The sequence below is a fragment of the Microcaecilia unicolor genome, chromosome 4 (genome assembly GCF_901765095.1).
Source record: "Microcaecilia unicolor chromosome 4, aMicUni1.1, whole genome shotgun sequence".
Taxonomy (NCBI): Eukaryota; Metazoa; Chordata; class Amphibia; order Gymnophiona; family Siphonopidae; genus Microcaecilia; species Microcaecilia unicolor.
Window position 1 is genome coordinate 181,126,831 of NC_044034.1, and position 23,901 is coordinate 181,150,731.

General features: G+C 43.9%; 1 protein-coding gene across 4 annotated transcripts in view; it reads left to right on the forward strand.

Annotated features, from left to right (window-relative positions):
- LMO1 (LIM domain only 1) overlaps positions 1 to 23,901 on the forward strand; it is a 241,986-nt gene that overhangs the window by 114,164 nt on the left and 103,921 nt on the right. For 2 of the 4 annotated variants that reach the window (XM_030199504.1, XM_030199503.1), the window contains exon 2: positions 14,977 to 15,033. The exons of the other annotated variants lie outside the window; for them this stretch is intronic. The gene's annotated coding sequence lies outside the window, so the exon portion shown is untranslated. The remainder of the gene's footprint in view (positions 1 to 14,976; positions 15,034 to 23,901) is intronic. 4 annotated transcript variants of the gene reach the window in all.

Here is a 23,901-nt window from a genome sequence, read left to right on the forward strand (position 1 = left end):
GTGTCATTTGTTTCAGGTGATCACTCAGGGAAAACTTAATTAGAAAATGATCTGACCATGATAGGGGTGCTATTTCAATACTGATATCCCAGAATTCTGGGATATCCACCCCTTTGTAGAATACCAAGTCTAGTGTGTAACCCTTTTCATGGGTTGGAGAATTGATCACCTGTGTAAATCCTAGTGCTGCCATCATGTGCAGAAAGGCAGCTGTGGTGGTATCTGGGGTTTCAATATGTTGATTGAAATCTCCCATGACCACCAGCCTAAGGTAATTCAGGGTCACTTGAGTAATCAGGTCTAGGAGTTTTTGCACAGATAATGTGTTGTTACGAGGTGCTTGGTATACCATGAGCAGCCAGATTGGTTTCTCCTTTTCAAGTTGGATTAAAAGAGATTCTGATCCATGTAGCTGGGGGATGGATATTCTGCACATTGATTGTATCATGAATCAAGACTGCTACCCCTCCACCCTGTCTTCCTTGTCTTGGTTGATGTTGGATGTTGAAACCTGTTGTGCATAGTTCTGCCAGTGGTAAACCCCCACTTTCATCTAGCCAGGTTTCACTTATTCCAAGGATGTGAAGATGCTGTTCGTTTATGGCATCATGGATCACCGAGGATTTCTTTGCAGCTGATCTGGCATTCACCAGTCCTATAGTTCCCAAGGGGTGGTCTGGGGATGCTGGGGGTAGCTTTGGTGTGGCAATGAGGTGCTCTTTTAAGTACTGTTATGTAGGTGTTTTACCACTTGCACTTTTGCCTTCTCTTTGGTTGGTGGGGATTATGGTTTTCTCTCCAACGCACCACTGGGATGCTCGAAGTCTCATGGCACATTTTTTGTGTCAGAAGCTAGTTAGGCAAAATTTCACTGGGTGGCACTGCAGTGTTTATACGTACAATACTGTAATGGCAATTTATAGTCTTCTTTTAGATTTTTGATCTTATGTTTAATAAATACCAAGATGTTACCTATGAAGGCATATACCAGAGTTTAGCAGCTAACTCAACATAGTGTTGGTGTAGAAAGGAACTTGACAAAAACCACCAATTAGGTTTTTAACATTTGGAAAATAAGGGTCAGTGTAAGAAAGTTAAACACTTACCATTTTAATATGTTTTGTTCTAAAAATGTTGTCAGTGTGGTTTGGTAGCACACGAAAAGGGGCATTTTAAAATATGTCTAAATCCAATTTTGGATGTTTTGCTGAAAATGTCCAAAAATCAACTGGTGCACAAAGCGGGTTTTGAAGACTGACTTTTTGAAAATGGCCATTTGCTAGATGTTTTGTGCTCAGTACATTTTTCTTTTGTAACCATTTTTGAAAAAACATCCAAGGAAAAAATGCACAAAAACAAGCCATTGGGAAATATTGGGGGGGGGGGGGGGGGGGGCAACATTCTTAGTAGACTGGCCACACAGACATCCCAGCGGAGCAGTGGGGTTACACATCTCAACGTTACCCCCTTATATCGTATGGTGAGCCCTCCAAAACCCACCAAAAACCTATTGTACACCTCTACAATAGCCCTTATGGCTGCAGGTGTCAACTAAATGAGGTACAGTAGGTTTTTGGTGAGTTTTTTTTTTTTTTTTGAGGGCTCACACTTTCCACCATGTGTAACAAGTGAGATATGGGCCTGGATCCCCTTCTCTACAGTGCACTGCATTGACCACTAGGCTACTCCAGGTACCTCCTTGCTGCTTTAATAGGACTGGCCATAATATCTGAAGCTGCCATAGCGGCTGGTATGTACTGTTTCTTTGGGGGGTGGGAGGAGGGTCAGTGACTACTGGGGGATTAAAGGGGGGCATGCCTTAATCCCTCCAGTAGTCATCTGGTCATTTAGGTGAGCTTTTCATGCTTAAGTCTTGTTTGAAACAGGTGTAGACCAAAACGTCTAACTTTTAGCACTGGACATTTTTGCTTTGTTCCATTATGGCAGAAAAACATCCAAGTTTTAGGAACATTGAAATCTCACCCCCAACACGCTCCCTTGTGATTTGGATGAGCTGCATAGAACAAGTCTTAAAAATGGGTTTCAAAAATAGCGATTTGAGACGTTCTGGCAAGAAAATGTCCATCTGCCACTTTGTGATGCTTTGTAGGTGGTTTTTCTGTTTCAAAAATGAGCCCCTAAATCTACTAAAGTAGCTGTTAGTGATAGGTTGATGCTATCACCTGCCTCAATTTCATAAATAAGGTAATAGCCTTATGGTGCACTGTGATGACGATGATGATAATAATAATAATAAAAAACAAAACCTCGGGGCAATTCAATGATCTAGGTGCTCACATTTACACACCCTTTGTGTGCATTAATGTCTATATATATTAATTTTTTTTCTTTATTTATTTCCATATTTTAAAAACCATATAGAAATATTACAGAAATCTTAGAAATTTTCAATTAAAATACAGAAAAAGAAATTTACAAATACTATCAAGAAATTATACTTTCATTCTCCACCCACAATACCGGGTCCAGGATCTAGGAACTATAAAGTCATAACATACATTACATAATTAAATCAAGGGCAGAAGTTCCTTTAGCAGTAACAATCAGGCAGCAGTTCTAATTTGGGCAGCTACACCAACGGGGCTTTTCATCTGTTCCCTACTACCCACAAATTCTTGCAATTTCTTGGGGTCAGAGAAAATATAATTATTAGATTCAAAGGAAATACAACATCTGCTAGGAAACTTTATGAAGAAGGTAGCCCCTAGGGCTAAAAACCCTTCACCAAAATGTCAAGAGCTCCTTCCTTCTCAACTGAGTTTCCTTAGCCAAATCTGGAAAAATGCTAACTTTCTCCCCCATGAAAGAGTCATTTATATGATGAAAATATAACCTCAACACATTTATTTTATCCAGTTAAAGAACAAAGGAAACCAGCAAAATTGCACGTTCCTTCTCAATAGAAGTTTCCAGAAATTCTGTAAGATTCACATCCTCCTTAGGTGGTTGATCAGTACTTCTCGCTTTTCCTTTTAAATAATAGGCTTTTGTCACTGGTGGGTGATTTTCTACTGCTAATCCTAAAATATCCTGGAAATATTTCTTTAATAGCTCTTGTGGAGAGAGAAATGGTGAAACAGGAAAGTTCAAAAATCTCAAATTTTTCCTTCTGAGCTGATTTTCAACATATTCCATTTTCCTGGTTTTAGCAGCATTGTCTTTAACTACTGAATCAACCACCATTTTAACCTTTTTAACCTCAGTTTCAATAGTCTCAATCCCTTTTGTGTGTTCCTCCATCTTGTTGGACAATTGCACAATGTTATTTTTCAATTCCACTGTCTCCCCTCGAAGGGAGGCTGTAATTTGTAGTAGGGATGAGTTAAGCCCCTGGATAGCGTCCCAAAGATTGTCAAGCGTGAGTATTCGGGGTCTTACCGGGCCGCCTTGTTCACCGGGAGCAGTTCCTCTGGTCAATGTGGGTGTTGATGTCACCAGCCCATCTCCAATAGATGTACATCTAGAGGGATTATTCATGAGTTGACCTCCTCCAGGGGGAGAGGGGACTAAGCCCACTTTGGATGTCTCCAGGGCCCTGCACACCAACTCGACCGAGCTTCCGGGTCGCGGCGGGGTTACCCCTATAGGAGGGCTGAGAGACACTCCCTCCGAACTGCTGTTTGCCATTGGAGTTGCAATTACTTCCGAAGTTACCGCTAAAGTCGCCGGCGCTTGGACACCAAATGCCTCTAAGGTAGGTTGGCGTATGGTGGGGTTTGCCGCCGGGCCCGAGGAGGTTGGGGCTCCGGTTTTGCCCTTTCTTTTCCCCATATTGCTATGGGGAATGCGCCAAGCTTCCAATCCTAAACTTGGGCAGAGGAGCACTCCGAGCGCATGTCCGCTCTAAGCCGCCATCTTGGACCTGAATATGTGCATTAATGTCTAGAATACAAGCCCTTACGCACATAAGTCTACAATTTCCCATGAAAGTGCCAGAAGGATAAGAACATATAAGAACATAAGAGTAGCCATACTGGGTCAGACCAGTCGTCCATCTAGCCCAGTGTCCTAACATAGTAACATAGTAGATGACGGCAGAAAAAGACCTGCATGGTCCATCCAGTCTGCCCAAGACAAACTCATATGTGTATACCTTACCTTGAATTTGTACCTGTCCTTTTCAGGGCACAGACCATATAAGTCTGCCCAGCAGTATTTCCCGCCTCCCAACCACCAGTCCCGCCTCCCATCACCGGCTCTGTTACAGACCGTATAAGTCTGCCCTCCCCTATCCTCACCTCCCAACCACCACCCCCTCTTCCCCCCAACTGCTCCGCCACCCAATTTCTGAGGATCCATTCCTTCTGTACAGTATTCCTCTATGCATATCCCACGCATGTTTGAACTCCGTTACCATTTTCCAAACAGTGGCCAAGTCAGTCACAAGTATCTGGCAGAAACCCAATTAGCAGCAACATTCCATGCTACCAAACCTGGGGCAATGATATACTTCCATAGCTACAGGAGCCTTACATAACAAACTTATCTCACAACATGCTGATCCAAACACCACTTCCGACTATTCACGACTCAAAAAAAACTACACAAGAAAACAAGTTAAAATGCTTCAGTACTATTCCATAATAGCATGCTCAACTTACATATCATGTAAATGCAAAGGGAGTTGGTTACCCATGGTCTATGGCAGGTGTGCAAATGTTAGGTGTGCCAATACCAGGTTATGCTAGTGTTCTAGAATGGAACCTGAATGTTCAGTTGCCATTATAAAATAGACACTTGCCACATGGAGTTTGATACACTGCCTTTCAGTGGTTACAAAGTGGTTTACATATAATATACAGGTACTTTCTTTTGTACCTGGGGCAATGAAGGGTTAAGTGACTTGCCCAGAGTCACAAGGAGCTACAGTGGGAATTGAACCTGGTTCTCCAGGGTATCAAGCTGCTCCTCCACTTAAATGAAGGTGCCTGGTTGGAGACTTTCTCTCTCCTCCACCAGCAGTGGCGTAGGAAGGGGGCAGTGGGGCGGTCCGCCCCGGGTGCACACGGCTGGGGGGTGTTGGTGCCTCGCTGGTTCCTTGCTCTGTCTGCCCCGGGGCAGAGAGAGCAGAGAACCAGCGAGGCGCCGACACCCCCCAGCGGCGTGCACTCGGCAGATTGGCTCTCCCGCCCGCCCCTCACCGCCTTCCAGGTATGTTCTCGGGGGGGGGGGGGGGGTTGCGCTCCAGAGAGGGGAGGGTGCGCCGCGCTGCACCGGGGGGGGGGGGGGTGCGCAGCGGCGACCCGCCCCGGGTGTCAGCTGCCCTCGCGACGCCACTGCTCACCAGTGAACACTTTTTTTTAAAACAATGTTTATCTTGTATGTTGCAGTCATGTCTTTCTCAACTCCAAGCATTAACAAACTTGTCTTTAGCTAGTATTAACATTTTTACAAATTATCTAGCATCAATTATTTCAGCAAAACCTTCTTTGGGGGTATCCTACAAAAATGAAAAGAGCACAGAGACTTGACATCCCACGAAGAACTATTATTCAAGCATTTTTTTTTCTGATATGGGTATCTTTTATTTAAAGGGACATCTTGTACAGTGATGGCAAAATTTATCTTTTGGAAGCTTGAATAGTTGGAGAAGGGTAATAACAGGGTGGGGTGAACACCAGTGCTAGTTTTCATTAGGGCACAAACATGCTTATGGGCTGTTCATTCTCTTTGCTTCAAGAGCACATTCATTCACTGAGGGCTCATTAAGCAGATGGGAGCAAATTATTTAAAGATAATTTTCTGTTTATGAGCCCTGCCTGTTCTTCCAAATGCATACAATTTGTTCCTAAAATTTCAGAACGAATGCCAGTGGTAGCAGACGGCACCCATCCTCCTGCATTACCTTCCAGGCTATAGTGAGATTCCGACTGCATAATCTCGTATTTCCAGAGTACAAGCCTCAATGCTTATCCATCTTTGTGCACATTTTACCTTTCTTAAATTCATGTAACTTGCATATAGGGGCCCTTTTACCAAGCTGCATTAAAATGGGCCCTGTGCTAGCGGTAGCAGCATTTTTGCCATGCACAGAGGCCCTTTTTATTGCAGCAGGTAGAAAAGCTAAAAAATAAATAAATCGCTAGGCAGTAAGTTCACGTTTGCTGTGCAGCCATTTTGGGGATGGGAGCATTTGCAGTCACCCGTTGAGGTGGTGGTAACAGCTCCTGCACTAACCTGGCGGTAACTGGGCAGCACACATCACTGCCGATTACCGCCAGGTAACCCCTGCACTTGAAAATCAGACCTGATTTTCTGTAGCATTGGAAATGGTGCATGCTAGGGACAGAACTACCACTGGTGCTCCAGTGGCGTAGCAAGGGGGGGGGGGGGGCGGGAGGGGCGGTCCGCCCCGGGTGTCAGCTCAGGGGGGGTGCTCCCTGCCAGCTCCCCCCCTCGGCGCATTGACACCCCCCAACCAGCTCCCGCACCCTACCTTTAAAAAGAATATCGGAATCCGAGGCGAGGCGCAGCGTCACGTGCCTGCCCTGCACGTAAAAGAAATGTGGACCGTCGGGCCTTCCCTTGCTCTATCTGTCCCGCCCTCCGCTGACGCAACTTCCTATTTCCGCAAGGGCGGGACAGACAGCGAGAGAAGGCCCGACGGTCCACATTTCTTTTACGTGCAGGGCAGGCACGAGGGGCTGCGCCTCGCCTCGAATTCCGACATTCTTTTTAAAGGTAGGGTGCGGGAGCTGGGAGGGGGGTGTCGATGCGCCGAGGGGGGGGGGATGTCATCGTGCTGCACCTGGGGGGGGGGTGCAACGGCGAACCGCCCCGGGTGGCAGCCCCCCCTGCTACGCCACTGTGGTGCTCTCATTAGGCCTGTGGTAGTTCCGGTTTGGTGCATGGCAAGCCCGTTGCTGTGCGCCAACCCTTTAGCAAATGGGCCCCTAATTTTATAGCCAGTTGCCTGGTTTAAGAGGGCAGCTAAGCACCTAGTTTAGGTGCTATTTTATAAAATCATCGATTCATTTTTATAAAATACAAGTATAAGCAGCAGAAATCATGCCTGCATTGCAGGTGGAAATGTTTGCAGATATAAATGTCTGCTTTTAAATCATTCAAATGTGTGTGTAAATTAGCATATCATCTACATCAGTGTTTCCCATGTCAGATGTTTAGGATATCCACAATATGTACGCATGAACTTGATTTGCATACACTGCTTTCATTATATGCAAAACTTTCATGCATATTCATTGTAGATATCCTGAAAACCTGACTGGCAAGGGGTACTCCAGGACTGGACTTGGGGAAACACTGATCTACATGAGTACTTGAGAACTCCATCATGCTTTGCACAAATTCTGCCCCTGTACCCTCCTACTGGCAAACTACGCACCATCCTGTTGTGCACTTGTACACTGGTCAGTGTGTTATGAAGCTGTTTTACACCTTTATACAATTACCTACTTAGGGGAGAAGTGGCTACCTTTAAGATGGGCCATTTTACCACAAGTTGTGCTATGTTAGCACAGGGTCTCATTGCATAAAATGGACCCTGTGCTAAAATAGCATGACTTGTGATAAAATAACCCATCTTAACGGTAACCCATGTTGATCACTTCCCCCCCCCCCCCCCCCCCTAAATGTCACAGGCACATTTCTGTACCATGAATCTGTAGAACTGCCACTTAGTCGTTGCTGATTTACTTTAAGACTGAGGTCTGGTAACATGTTGTCTGTATGCAAATTTGAAAATACATCCCTGATGCAGGCAGCTGCCGAAACATGGCTGAGTCAGGTCTATGTTTATCCAATAAGTCATCTTTGCTGTGCCATACTGGTATCGGTATTTTTTTCCCTTCATCAATTGTTCATCCTATGCTGTCTGCACCAAGTTCATCTGTTGATCAGTTTGTATGAGGTACAGACATGATAAATGATAAATGTCAACTTGGCGCTGTTCGGGGGTTTGTTTGTTTTTTCTCCCTATTTTGGAGACAGAATATAACATTTGAAACTGCTGTGACCTCCAGTTATTCATAAAAAATTGTCTTTGTGGTTAACCATTTTTTTCTTAGTGTCCCTCCGGACTGGCCCAGAATGACTGATGGGTTGTGCACGCCTACCAGCAGGTGGAGACTGAGAAGACTGATTTTGAGGCAGCCAATAAGAGCCGTGCTCAGCCCCTTGGAAACCTCAGTATTCTCATTCTCCAGCAAGTGGTAGATGTGGTGAGCCCCTTAGTCTCAATGTCTATTCTGTTTTCTAATTTCTAATTTCTGTTAGCTCAGGTAAATGTACCTATTTCTTTCTCAGTCTAATAAGTTTCAAGTTTTCTTTTCTCTTACATCTGTTCGCGGCTTTGGTTATCTGCTGGCAGAGGCTGAGGCCCGCGGGGGTTCTCTAATGCCTCTGGGGGTGCAACACTCAGGTAGCCGGGTCCCACCCCCCTTCTCTCCCCAAGCTTTCCCTGTATGCCTGAGGGCTCAGGGTGGACTCTGGTCCATTTCTGGCCTCAACCCCTTCGAGGAAAGGGAGTTTGCAGAGCTGCGGGGAACAGCCAATATGATATTTAAAAAACAAAACAAAAAGCAGGCAGGCGCAGTGGCTTTAGCCTGCTGTCATGGCTGTCTCCCTGCAGGGTCTTGGGCTTGGGAGCGTGTTATAGTTCCTCTTTCTGTGTTCTGGTTTGGGTTCTCAAGTGCCAGATGGTTGTTCTGGACAGGTGTTAGTTCAGTTTATTAAAAAAAAAAAACCCAAAAGAACCGTGGGGTTCTGTTTAAAAAAAAAACAAAAAACAAAACAAGACTCTGCCATTTTGTTTGTAACTGTGGAGGAGCGGCGCAGCAGACCTTTCTGACAGCGGTCTGCTATCATTCAGGCGGCCTCTTCGGTAGTGCTATGAGGTCTCCTCTGGAGGGGGGAAGATTTTGCGCTGTTAATTTGAAGGACAAACAGCCATTGCAGAATGAGAAGTTTGAATGTGAATGTGTGGGGGCAGACTCTCTCTATATGTTATTTCTTTCATCTGCTTTATGGTGACGTGATCAAGTGCAGACTGCCATGTTTTGTGTTTGTCTGGAGCGGGAGGCTCTGGTACTCTGTCCTGTGGTTTCCCTTTTCTTGCATCGAAGCTGCCAGAATCTGATATAATATGAGTGTAAATAAAACTATCTCTGGTAAGGATTCTTTTCTGACGACCAGATTCTGTATAATGCAGGATAAAATAATTAATTTCTCTAGATTCTGGATGTTGCAAGGACACAATATACTATTTTCTCTGACATCTAAATGGGGCACGAAAACTGTTTGTACTTCTCTACAGTTTGGTGCACATACAATTTCTGATATTTTTTTCTAGAATTGGAAAGCTGCAAGGACATAACCTATTGGTTTTATACTAGTACAGTTTACTTGTTCACGGTGCCTCATTTGCCTGCCGAAAGCTGACTAATGCAGACACAAGTTATTTAGTATTTCTCTGGTCTCTATAGGGCATGATCTAATGTTTCTCTACATGGTTCAGGCTTCTTTCCCTTTTGAATTCTCCTGGAATTTACACCCTTATATATTTGAGGGACTGTTTTTACAGTCTGTTTTATCGTTTTATCTGCTGTGCTATGTTCTCTCTGGTATTCTAGATGTGTGCAAGCCCTGATAATCTCTGGGAATGTGTTACCTTTCGCCCATGTTTTGCTATTTGATCATGCCTTTCAGGTTTGCAGCCAGTAGCTGCACTGGTTCTGCCTGGCGGTTCAGCACATGCTTCTAGCCTTGCTCTTGCGGGGGGGGTTCCGGAGGGCTGTCTGTCTGGTTTGGTATGACTAGTGAGTTGTGCTCTTTTAGTTAGAGCAAATGTTTGGGCACCTGTCTTTGTGGGTTCAGCTCCCACTATTATATATTATGGACATGGTGCTCTCTCTTGGAAGATCTCCTTACTTTCTCTGGTCTGCTACTTTAGGTGCTCATCTCCTCTCATCCCTGAGTTAGGTAGCGAAACACTATCTGTTGAACTGTTACGATTCCCGTAGCCCAGTAGACTGTTCGAGGATGATTTTTTTCTATTCTGTCACATTCCTAAAAAAAAAAAAACCAGAACAGACTTTGCACTTTAGAAAAGGCACAATGTATGTCCACCAAAGATTGTGACAGCATGTCAGTTTCTCATATTTTTCTATTCTGTGGGTCTGTTCTCAAGGGGACCTTCTTTTTGGCCTTGGGGAACCATATGGTTTATTTGTTTTTCTCCAAATGTTAAGGGATTTCTGTAATGTTTGTTACTTTGTGTATTTTGCATTGACAGTTTGCTATCCAAACGATTCTACTGAAATCATAATTTGCAGTTTGTTTCTCTACATACCTGGTGTATCGGTGGTCTTTCCTCAGCAGGGAATTTATAACTCATTTCGAGCCAAAGCATTTTTTTTTGTGGTCTCATGTTTTCCATTTTGTTTCTCTCCATACTTCATATATCAGTATCCTTTTCCCAAGTGTTGGGACGATTTTGCTAGCTATCACAGCTTGCGTATAGTGCCATTAGTGGATTTTGATTCACTTTCTCTCATTTTGTTTATTATCTTTTCTCCTTTGTGATTTCATTTCTCCTTGGTGATCTGATTTCTTTCACCATTTGAAGCAGCTAGCTGCCTTCTTGTTGTTTTTCTCTGAGATCCTTGAACTCTAAATTATTCAAAGGCTCGATGGTGCCTTTCTCAGCCCTCATTATCTCCTATGGTGGTTATTGTGTTCCATGTGGCTTAGCCTTGCTAGGGTTTGCTATATCGTTCCTCTGCTCTCTTTAACTCTGTCTAGTTGAGATCCTACAGTGTGGGAATGTTGCACCAGGACTAACTGTTCCATCTCTCATTCCCTCAGTCAGACACATTTTGTCTTTTTGTTTCTGATTCCTACAAGTTTCCTGGTGGCTTCCTGATGAGTTGGGATCTCCTCAGCATAAGATGTTAGGCATTTTTGCAGATTTCCTCCTTTTGGATTCACAGAGTAGTGAGCTGTTTTTTCCTTTTCTATGGAGGCCGGTTGGCTTCCTGTATCTGTTATTTTCCAGGAGTTGGGAGTCTGATGGCTTTGCTCCTGAGATCTCGGCTATTTTCCCTCTAACAACCTCTAACCGCTACTAAGCGGTTGTCAAGATGGAGGGAGTTCTGCCTAGCCTTCACACAGTCTTCCTTATTCGGTTATGCATCCCATCTTGGCTGCTTGACTTCTCGGTTGACAGTGGGAATTTTCTGCAGCTCATTTTTCTCTCTGCTGCCAGTCTTTTACCTTGGCTAGACTGGGATGGCGGTTGTAGTTCCAAGCAGGGGCGTAGCTACTATGGGCCCATGGGGGCCTGGGCCCCCGTAGATTTGGCCCCGGACCCCCCTGCTGATGACCCTCTCAACCCCCCTCCTGCCGTCAACCTGCCGTCACCGTCTGCTACCTTTGCTGGCGGGGGGGGGGGGCCCAACCCCCGCCAGCCGAAGTCTTCTTCCTTCGTTTGGTTTCTGACTCTGACGTCCTGCAAGTACAACATGCAGGACGTCAGACTCACAGAAACAGATTGAAGCCCTGCAGTTCGCAGACTCAGAAACAGAACGAAGGAAGAAGAGGACCTCGGCTGGCAGGGGTGGGGTCCCCTGCCAGCAAAGGTAGGTGATGGCGTGCAGGTGGGCAGGGGGGTCGAGAGGGTCGTCGGCAGGGGGGTGTCAAAGTTGTTGGTGGTGGTGCTGGTGGCGGGGGGCGCTGGCGGCAATGGCCGGGGGGTGTTGGCAATGGTGCCGGGGGGGGGGGGGGTCGGCGACGCCGGGGGGGGGCTAAAATGTGCCCCCTCACCTCGAGCTCTGGACCCCCCTCCCGCCGAAGTCTGGCTATGCCCCTGGTTCCAGGGTGACATTATGAGTGGTGCCTCTTTGGAAACTCAACGCTGGTCTGTCAGGGAGACCCCCTGTGTGTCTGTTCTCCTCTGTCAGAGTGGTGAGATCTGTGGTCTCGATGAACTGTGAGTCTTCTTGTGAGACAGATTTCTCTAGGTTTTTCTTGAGAGATGATGAGAGACATTTCCTGGATTTCCTCATGTTTTTGGTTTGATCTCCTAGGCTGTATTTGGTGGTTCTTCGTATCAATAGTTCAGTAGTTCTTCAACCACAGTTCTTTCCAGGGCCAATTACTGGGTCATGTACAGTCTTTTGATGCCTTCTGCCTTGTTGTTGATGGATCTGTTGTTCAGACACTGGGGATATTCTTCTGTTGGCTTAGTTCGGATGCTTGCTTTTGTCAAAGCTCTACTTCTTTGACTTTTGTCTTAATTTGGGATCCCTCTGACATCTCTCCTATACCCATGGACTGGTCCGCTGCTGTTCAGCGGTGCCACATATACATGAGTATTTTGGGCTGGGGGAATAACCTTTATTGTCCCTTTCAGTCAGTTGGTCACGCTAGCTTCTTTCAGTTTGCTCCTTGAGTGACTCTGCGAACGTTTCTGAGAATGTGTGGTCTTTTTGTGACAGTGTCCGCCTCTTTTGTCTCCTGAGTGACTTTATTCTTCGTGATTTCACTCGTAGTGTATTCTCGCTCTGCTTCTTTTTCTTCCTTTGTGCTCTTTTCTCTCCCCTCTTATCTTCAGAGCCATTTAATGGATGACTTAAGGAGCCTAGATGGTCTCTCTCTCTGTCTCTGTGGCTTGGGCCCTTGAGAACATTGGGTACCTCCTTCTTTCTTTCCTTCCTAAAGTTTGGTCATTCCTTAGTATTTCCAGTCTATGCTCCTTATTCTTCTAGGACCTGTCTTGGGTTTTGCAGGCACTTTATTCTTCGAGAAGGTAACTGTCTCTGCATGATAGGGGGACTGTGTCTTGTTCCAGAGTTATCTTGCGCGTCCATTGTTCAGTATTTTGACAGATCTTTTCCTGCTGTCTTGGTGCACAGTTTCTTCTTTCTGCTCATTCTAAAAGAGTTCAGGTCTCCAATTGACAGGAGTATTCTTTGGCAACCGACAAGGCGCATTCTAAGTTTCAGTATTCTAGTGCTCAGATCAGCTCATGAGTTGGACAGTATTGCATCTGGTTGCACTTTTAGTGCCCACGTGGTGGGAACTGAGCTCTAGTGTTTGGGTGTCTTGGAAATCGTTACTTGTTTGATATAGTTTGGACAGATGTCCAGGTGTGTCGGGTCTCAGTTTGTTTTTTTACCAGAATCTGGCAGTGGTTCTAGTTTTGTCCCTCCCGTGGTTTACCGCTCTGGTACTTCCCATCAGTCATTCTGGGCCGGTCCAGAGGGATGCTAAGGAAGGAGAAATTAGGTCCTACCTGCTAATTTGCTTGCCTTTAGTCCCTCTGGACCCGCCCAGATCCCTCCCTATTTGGTATCCAATTTGTTCTTGGAGATAGTTTTGTACTGGTATTAGTTTCATTCGCTCTTGTCTCTGTGGGGAGCTGTTTGATTTAAAAAACTGTTTTTTTTACAAAAAAAAGTATCTATATTTATGGACATGTCTATATTCGCAAAGAGACCAATTATTCAACCATTTCTACGCGGTTGCACATAGGCACAATTCTGATGTTGCTAACTCTGTTTGGAATAGTCAAAATATTTCGACAAGTAACCAACAAGGACTCTTTGTTGGTAGGTGGCTGTATGAACTGACTGGCACACAGATGTTTAGTGTCTCTTTCCTTTTGCTTTGCTATGTGAATACTGAGGTTTCTAAGGGGCTGAGCATGGCTCTTATTGGCTGCCTCGAAATCAGCCTTCTGTCTCCACCTGCTGATATGTGTGCACAACCCATCAGTCATTCTGGGCCAGTCCAAAGGGACAGAAGGAAAGCAAATTAGCAGGTAGGACCTAATTTCTCCTTTGTTTGTGGCACTAGTCTTTCCAGATCAAGAGCAAAAATGTGTTTGAGGCCTTCATCTTGATGTATTGATATGAAAGGTGGTATAGCAAATTTCCAAATAAACTAAGCTTGACTGAAGCATTACAGATGTTGTTTTATATACACAATAACTACAGAATTCTATTTGATTTACACATTGAGCACTAGATTTTATTTTTCTGAAATCAACTGATTATCTAGGGCTTATGGCAGTTTCTAATAGAATATTTAAGCACAGCTAAATTGTTTGTTTTGGATTTTTTTTTTTTAATTTTGGGGTTTGTTTGTTTTTTGCTTTTGGAGAATCCCATGCTGAACACTGCTAGATGTTATGGGGGAAATGCCTGTTTTAAAGGGTTATAGAGTGCATAAAGGGTTTTTCCTTCATTGTGGACCATAAAGGAATCATTTGTAACTTCCGTACCTGGCAGCTTCAGTTCATATTCCAAGCCCTTAAGCTAAATTTTGTTGAGGTGCTGGTTTACTCCTCAAAGGGCAGGGCTGGGAGAGAGAAGGAGGAAATATCCCTCTGAAGATCCAGGAGCATGGAGGAAAGGGTTTTACTATTCGTAGGTCTCTCCATGCCACTTCTGGCTCATCCACTTATACACCAACCCCTCACTGTGTCCAGAGAGAGGTAGTCATGGCTGGATCTAAGTATGTACACCACCTCTCGGGACACATGTTGCCTTTTTATATTATCACTGTCTGAACTGAGAGCAGGATGTGGGGGAGATGGACTTGAAGAAAATAAGTGCATGGTGACTAACAAGGCTAGTGCCGTGGGGGGAGTAGTTATGTACACTTTAATCATGCCTGTTTCTTCTTTGCAAAATATAATCTGTAGACCCAATTTGTAGAACCTTTGCCCCTCCCCTAAAATATTTTATTGCTTAGGCTCATTTTGTTGTAACTTTTTGTGGAAGGCTTCAAGTGCAGCTAATTGGACTGGAAATAATTATTTCTTTAACACAACATGTCTTTTCTAAAAAGGTTGATAAGAACCTCAAGCTGCTAGTCTTCATCGACTGTATAAACATTTAGTTCAACCAAATTTCCAAATAAACTAGAGTAAGATTTTTATTTTTTTTAATTAAAAATTTACACCAATGGCCTAAGTATATTGTTCCTTTTTAGGGTTGATGGTGCCTGCATAATTTGCCACATCTGATCCAGATGCTTCAGTAATAAAAGGTTAGTCGCATCCTTTTACTTAGATGTGCACAAGTTGGTTCCAAGCTGTAGAAATAGCCTTAATGTATCCACTAAGTACAAATCTTTTCATTGTCTGTTAGGAGTGCATTTGTGTTTGAATATAAAATTGCTCTAAAAATACTTGAATCTAAGCTTCATGTTGACATAGTGACTGGAAAGCTCTCGCTTTTGATTCAGGGCATTGGCACTCTGTTCCCTTGTATTGTAAACTTGAGATCCATTTTTTGAGGAAACGATAAAGAAATCTGTGCACATTCTGTTCCATTATCTTAATCGCAAGGAGTCATTACCTCCCAAGGTCAATAGCAGACTACTGACAATTCCAGACTTATCTAAAGCACCTTGTAACCAATTCAGTCCTCTGCAAATTCAGTGAATTGCACTGAAAGCGCTGCTGTGCTGGCTGTTTTGGACAGAAGTGAGGGAAATCAGCTGGATGGGGAACTACAGTCCATCTTCATAGGTTGGCTAGAAAGAATAAATGAAAATCTGTTACCTTTTCACCACCTCCTCCTTGCACCCCCCCCCTCCCCAATCTGTTTTCAAGTAGAAACTGGTCTGAATGGGTATTTCCTGCAGATTCCCATGCTAGCTTTGATAGTATAAGCCTAGACATTAGAGCAGAGGTGGGTAACCACAATCCTTGAGGGCCATAACCCATTTGGGTTTTCAAGATTTCCTCTGAATATGCATGAGATTAATTTGCATGCAATGCTTCCATTTAATATGTACAAGGTTGATTTGTATTGTAGAAATCTTGAAAACCCAGCTGGGTTGTGGCCCTTGAAGACCGTGGTTGTCCACCCCTGCATTAGAGTAAGGAGATTCTTTAAGCATTTGTAAAAACTGAGCAGTGGTGTTTTTTTGTTTTTCTTTTTTGTTATGGTCTTGAATTGCCTTATTTTGGGGAAACTTAGTCAAACAGCACTGTATGCTGATGCTTCTTTCTCATCATAATATTGAGAACTTCATAATTTCCCAGAACTCTCAAACGTTACTCATCCTTCTTTGCCAAAGTTGTTCCTTTTTACCCCTTTTCAGAATGTTTCAGTGGTGTTGTGAAGCAGTTATTAGGTTCCATGAGATTTGGTGAAACTCTCAGGATAAGGGCTTGTTTTCAAGATTCTAGATTTGGTTCTACAAGTAGTGAGTGAAGGTAGGATGCAGGGACCAGCGCTTTTAATTTTCATTCCATTAGAAGTATGAGGGTCAGAGTACCAGATTGGAGACCTTGCCTGGAGTTTGGTCTAGCTGAGCAGACCTGTCCTATTGGAAGGAAGTTCTAGTTCTGTTTTCTCCTAGTGCATAGTTTCTGGAACTGTTGTAGTCCAGGGGTGTGCATGTTTAAACATTTAGGGCCCTGTTTACAAAGGCGCGCTAAAGATTAGTGTGCTGTGTAGATGGCCATAACATTTCTATTTCTATGGGCATCTACACCATTAGCATGCTCGCATGTGCTAAAAATTCTAGCACGCCTTTGTAAACTGGGTCCTTAGTTTAATTATTTTTTAAGTTATTTAACATATGTTATTTGTAAGTAGTGTACACTTACCCCCTAATTCTGTAAATAGCACAAGAAATGACAAGCACAAATTTGGGTGTATATCCAAATTGAATGCACAATTTAATTGAATAATGAGTCAATTAGCACCAATTGGCTTTTTAACCGGTGATTATTGGTGCTAATAAATCAACACGTATATATGTAAATTTAAGTGTGTAATCTGTGCCTACATTTTATGTGCATCCCAGAAAAGGGGGTGCAAAAATGGGAGGCTCATGGGCATTTTGGGGTAGAGCGTGTGCATGGATTCCAGTTACACATGCAATTATAGAATAAGGGGGGTCTCTGCATAAATTTAGACCCAGACATTTGCACCACATTTTTATTGGTGCAAATGGACACTCCTAAATTAATGCATGACCCTTGCACTTAAGTGATATTGTATAAACCATGCCTAACTTTAGGCACAGCTTATAGAATAGTGCTTAAGTGGGGGCACTGATTGTTTTTTTAATAGGTGCCATTTACAGAATTCACCCCTAAGAGGATAATACTAAACAGTAGGCACTAACCTTTTTGCATTCTTATGTGGTCTAGAATACTGGTAAAGAGGCAAATTCTATACAGGTTGCCTAAAGCTGGGAGCTTTAATGTATGTGTGTAAAGCACAAATTCTATGAAAATTATGCCTGAAATAGCCTTGATAGAATATGAGCATAAATCCACATTTATGTGCTTAACTTTAGGTGAGCCCACTTATGCTATGTCAAAGATTTGTGTAAATACTCGTGTTTAAATTCTGTCAGCAGCTAACTGACAATGTTTTTTTTTATTTATTTATTTATTTATTTATTTATTTATTTATTTATTCATTTCAAAATAAATTCAAGCATTATATCTTGATTACAGATAAAGACGATTTAGTATCTTGGTAAATTCTTGAAAATACATCAAAGAAAAGAAAAAATTATTATAACAAGAAGATCATTACTCGTCTATAGTCCACAATATAGGGGAGAATTTCACGATTTTTAGGCAAATATTCCAATTTTTGAAGCTAACTTCAAAATTTAACAAATGGAGGCTGATATAAGGATACCAAGCAATATACAATTATTATGGAGTTGAAGTTATTAGTGTTCCTGATAATGGAGGATGTAAGTCTCTCAACTTTGTCTCCAAAAAAGAGTTTAATTGATTAGCCTCAAAAAATACATATTTAATTGAATTAAGTTTTATCACGCACTTGCAGGGAAAGTTCAGCCAAAATAAGGCGCCAAGTTGTATTGCCTTGGGTCTCAGTTTCAGAAATTCCTGTCTATTCTTTTGAGTGTTTCTAGAGACATCCGGATACATTCTTATCTTGCAATTTAGGAAATCAGGTCTCTTATTTAGGAAAAATTGTTTGAGGATCCAGTCTCTATCCGGTTGGAGTATGAAAATCACTTTAAGTGTTGCTGTTGTTAAACCCTCATTGTCTCCTTCAATAATCTGAGTCAAATTTAAGTCCAATGATTGGGTTTTAACTTCCTCCCTTTGTGAAGAATCTTTCTTGCGAAACGGTTCTATATAGAAAATCTTTGAAATAGGTGGATGTGTTTTTTCTGGTATTTTTAAAGCTTCTGTTAAATATTGCTTAAAGGTTATCAATGGGGAAATAGCAACTTGTTTAGGAAAATTTATCAGTCTGAGAGCATTTGAGCGTTGATAGTTCTCCAGTACTTCAATCCTATTTTGAAGGTACATATTCTCTTTTATTAAATTTATTTGTATTTGTTGAGAGTTTTTAATTGCAGAAGAATTAGTTTCAACTTCCTTGCCCACAGATTTTAACATCATATCCATTTCAGTGATCCTTTCATTATCTAGTGTGGATTTCTTATTTAACTGAGTAAATTGTTGAGTGAATGAGGCTTCTAAACCTACAAGCGCCTCCCATATGTTATCCAAAGTTATTTGTTGGGGCTTTTCAGGTAGAAACGACTTACTTGAAAAATCAATCGTTGGGGTTGCAGGCAAAGTTGACTGACCTTCTACCACTCCGAGCTCTTCCACAGGAACAATCTCTCCTCTCTGCTCTTCTGCGTCCTCCACAGAAGGAATCCTTGGCTTCTCAAACGCCGACTCAGGGCCCGTGCCAGAAAACCCTGTCGCGACTTGCGCACCAAGAGGTCTCTGGACCGAAATCGACGTTGTAGCCGGCATAGGAGGAGGAAGCCTCGTCTCGGGGCTAAAGGATATCTCATGTTCAAGCTGGGGGAACGGGAGACCTCTCCCTAAACCCTCCAGCAGCGAAACAGTCCCCGACGCTGTGCCCGGTAAAAGGAAGTGCTCCATCGTTCCAGCTCTAGGTAAGGAGGGAGTAACGGGGCTTGCTCGCGCTTTACCTCTCCTTTTAGGCATAATGTTTAAAATTTCAAGGTAATTAAGGCAAAAATGTTGCAGGAGTAGAGCGAAAAACAGCGGAGCTTTCTTCCCAACATCTTACTCGGCCGCCATCTTGGAATTCTCGACAATGTTTTATAACCTTAGTGCATAGGTTGCTGGGCACACACTGCCTTGCCCATGTCCCTCCCATGTCCACCCCCCCCCCCCCCAGTAGTTACACTCTGAAGGAGTTATGCTTTAAGTTATAGAATTACAACTTAAGGGGTCCTTTTACTAAGGTGCACTAATGATTTAGGGCCCTGTTTACTAAGGTGTGTTAGCATTTTTAACGTGCCTACAATTAGCATGCGCCTTAACCATCCTATAGGGATATTGTAGGCGCGTACATGGTTAATGCATATTTAAAAAGCTAACGCGCCTGTAACACAGCTTAATAAACAGGGCTCTTAGTGTGCGATAAGTCGCCCATAGGAATATAATGCACTTAGGGAATAGAAATCCACGGGAGACGTATGTGTTAGGTGGCAAGAGTCTGATAGGTACGGACGGGTAGAGGGATCTTGGGGTGATAGTATCTGAGGATTTGAAGGCGACGAAACAGTGTGACAAGGCGGTGGCTGTATCTAGAAGGTTGTTGGGCTGTATAGAGAGAGGTGTGACCAGCAGAAGAAAGGGAGTGTTGATGCCCCTGTATAAGTCGTTGGTGAGGCCCCATCTGGAGTATTGTGTTCAGTTTTGGAGGCCATATCTTGCTAAGGATGTAAAAAGAATCGAAGCAGTGCAAAGAAAAGCTACGAGAATGGTATGGGATTTGTGTAACAAAACGTATGAGGAGAGACTTGCTGACCTGAACATGTATACCCTGGAGGAAAGGAGAAACAGAGGTGATATGATACAGACGTTCAAATATTTGAAAGGTATTAATCCGCAAACGAACCTTTTCCGGAGATAATAAGGCGGTAGAACGAGAGGACATGAAATGAGATTGAAGGGGGGCAGACTCAAGAAAAATGTCAGGAAGTATTTCTTCACGGAGAGAGTGGTGGATGCTTGGAACGCCCTCCCGCGGGAGGTGGTGGAGATGAAAACGGTAACGGAATTCAAACATGCATGGGATAAACATAAAGGAATCCTGTTCAGAAGGAATGGATCCTCAGGAGCTTAACCGAGATTGGATAGCAGAGCCGGTAGTGGGAGGCGGGGCTGGAGGTTGGGAGGCGGGGATAGTGCGGGGCAGACTTATACAGTCTGTGCCAGAGCCAGTGGTGGGAGGCGGGACTGGAGGTTGGGAGGCAGGGATAGTGCTGGGCAGACTTATACAGTCTGTGCCAGAGCCGGTGGTGGGAGGCGGGGATAGTGCTGGGCAGACTTATACGGTCTGTGCCAGAGCCGGTGGTGGGAGGCGGGGATAGTGCTGGGCAGACTTATACGGTCTGTGCCAGAGCCGGTGGTGGGAGGCGGGGATAGTGCTGGGCAGACTTATACGGTCTGTGCAAGAGCCGGTGGTTGGGAGGCGGGGATAGTGCTGGGCAGACTTATACGGTCTGTGCCCTGAAGAGCATAGGTACAAATCAAAGTAGGGTATACACAAAAAGTAGCACACATGAGTTGTCTTGTTGGGCAGACTGGATGGACCGTGCAGGTCTTTTTCTGCCGTCATGTTACTATGTTACTATGTAATGGGTGTCTTATCACTTACACATGCTAATCACCAGTATCTCTCCACACTCGTCCTTCACTACACCCCTTCCCTTGCACTCTGCTCCATGGATAAATCCTTCTTATCTGTTCCCTTCTCCACTACTGCCAACTCCAGACTTCGTGCCTATTGTCTCGCTGCACCCTACACCTGGAATAAACTTCCTGAGCCCCTACGTCTTGCCCCATCCTTGGTCACCTTTAAATCTAGACTGAAAGCCCACCTCTTTAACATTGTTTTTGACTCGTAACCACTCGCCTCCACCTACCCTCCTTTCCTCCTTCCTGTACACATTAATTGATTTGATTTGCTTACTTTATTTTTTGTCTATTAGATTGTAAGATCTTTGAGCAGGGACTGTCTTTCTTCTATGTTTGTGCAGCACTGCGTACGCCTTGTAGCGCTATAGAAATGCTAAATAGTAGTAGTAGTAGTAGCATGTGCTAAATCTATTAGCACACCTTAGTAAAAGGACCCCTAAGTGTGGTTACATGCATAACTGCAAATTAGTGGCAATTAGCACCAATTAACTCCAACTATGGATGGTTATGGGTAGCTAGTACTACTTAGTGCATGATTTAATAATAAAGTTATGAAAATAGCTGGCACAATTCTGTAACCTGTGTGTGCAAGTTTGTGCACTTAACACAAAAATGTGTGCACAATGAGGGGGTAGGCATGTTCATCCAAAAGTGTCATGTAACACAGTATTCTATAAAGTAGCTTCTAGATTCTATATATGGTGTGCAGAATTCCACACCTAAATTTGGGTGCACACCTGAGATACACATGCAAATTGGCTAATGAGCTGTTAATTATCCACAATTGGTTGCTGACAACCAGTTATTGATGGCACCCAATAAAATTTGCATATGCATCTGGCTGCGTGCTATTCTTTAAGGCAGTGTGCCTAACTCCCGTGGAGGGGCATAATCGAACACAAACACCTATCTCCATAGGCGTCTCTGTCTGAAAACGGGTACGTGAAGAGGAGGGACAGACCGTATTTTCGAAAAAAAATGGATGTCTTTTATTTTGTTTTGAAAATAAGGTTTCTACAGACCAAATGCCATGGATTTGTTCATTTCTGAGCTGGGCGTTTTTTTTTTTTAGCGATAATGGAAACTAAAACTGGCCAGCTCAAAAATCCTAATCCGAGCCATTTGGTCGTGGGAGGGGCCAGGATTCGTAGTACACTGGCCTCCCTGACATGCCAGGACACCAACTGGGCACCCTAGAGGTCAGTGCGGTGGACTTTAGAAACAGCTCCCACATGCATAGCTCCCTTACCATGGGTGCTGAGCCCCCAACCCCCTACCCCAAAACCCACTACCCACAAATGTACAACACTACCATAGCTCTTAGGGGTGAAGGGGGCACCTACATGTGGGTACAGTGGGTTTTGGAGGGCTCCCATTTACCAGCACAAGTGTTACAGGTAGGGGGGATGGGCCTGGGTCTGCCTGCCTTAATTGCACTGCGGTACCCACTAAAAGTGCTCCAGGGACCTGCATACACGCAGGCCTCTAGGACTCGTTGCTGCTGTATAACCTGGCACACCAGTTGATACCTGAAGACTAATGTCTCCGAAAACGTCCTTTATTGGAATAAGCATGTTTACTCACAGTTAACTGCAGATCAGAGGTTGTGCCCCACTGGCAAAGAGTCTCCCTGGTACTGAGATTAGCAGTAGGTCAGAGCTGGCAGAATGCTGTAGAATGCCCACTTTCAGTAACGTGGGTAACACACGAAAGGGAGCTAAAACTGGCTTACAAAAATGGCCACTACCTCATGGACTACCGGAAACAAAACAGGGCACACTCTGACCCAGTAAGCAGAGGGAAAAGCACCATGGGAGTAGAGCCTACCAACTACCAACATCGTGAGCATTTAACACAAGCTAGTGGAATCATGGAGCCCCATACCCTACACCTACCACAATGCATTGCTGATGTGACTCTGCAGTACGCATAATAGAAAAGGTGTCACACTCACCCAAGAGCCACATCAGAACCAGGGAAAGGCTGTCAGACGATAGAACACATTCTGCTGTCATGGAGGTGGGTACGGCATTTGAGGCTGGCATACAGGCTGGGAAAAAAAAGTTTGTAAAGTGTTTTTTTTTTGGTGGGAGGGGGTTAGTGACCACTGGGGGAGTCAGGGGAGGTGATCCCGGATTCCCTCCGGTGGTCATCTGGTCAGTTGGGGCACTTTTTTGGGACTTGGACCTGAAAAAAAGGGTCCAAATAAAGCTGACCAAATTCTCGTCAAAAACGCCCTTCTTGTTTCGATTATCAGCTAAAGACGCCCATCTTTCCTCGGCTGATTACCACACCCCAGTCCCGCCTTCACCATGCCTCCGACACGCTCCCGTCCACTTTGTTCATTCCTGCGACGGAGTGCAGTTGAAGATGACCAAAATTGGTTTTCGATTATACTGATTTGATCACCCACGGGAGAAAGACGCCCATCTCCCGATTTGGGTCGAAATATGGGCGTCTTTCTCTTTCGAAAATAAGCTGGATAGTGCGCATCTCAAAAAGGAGTGTGGCTATGGGTGCATCAGAGGTGTTCCAAAACGTTGAGTGCCTGTAGTTATACAATACTGGTTCAGCACATCTAAATTAGGTGCCAGCATTTACACCTGGTTTCACCAGGTGTAATGTTTAGGCACAGGAATTGGTGCTAAGCATAATTCTCTAAAGGGCATGCACCATTTATTGAATCGTGCTTGGCGCTGATCTTTTCCTCTGGCACCCGTTTTTGAGTGCAACTTGAATAGAGAGGTGTGGTAGCAGTGTTAGTCCACTTTTAAAGGTAATCAATAGAAATAAAACAAAATAAAACATGGAAAAGAAAATAAGATGATACCTTTTTTATTGGACATAACAATACATTTCTTGATTAGCTTTCGAAGTGCAACTTAGAATCAAGCCCTATGAACTAAATTCTATATATGGCAGCCAAATTTGGGCATTTATTAAAAAAAAATAGCAACAAGCGCGTTTCTATAAACAATGGCCAGAGTTGGGCACCATTTATAGAATAGTATTTGATGCCAGGGTCTGTGCCCAATTTTACAGCAACTGAAACCTGGTGTAAATTCTTGTGCCTAAATTAGAAGTTCATCTCCCTTATTTGGGTGGATTGCCCTTATTTGGTCACCTGAAGAACTCATTGGTGCTAATTGGCTCATTTGTCAGTGAAATTGCGTACACAAATTGGGTGCACTCCCAAATTTGCAAATGCAATTTTG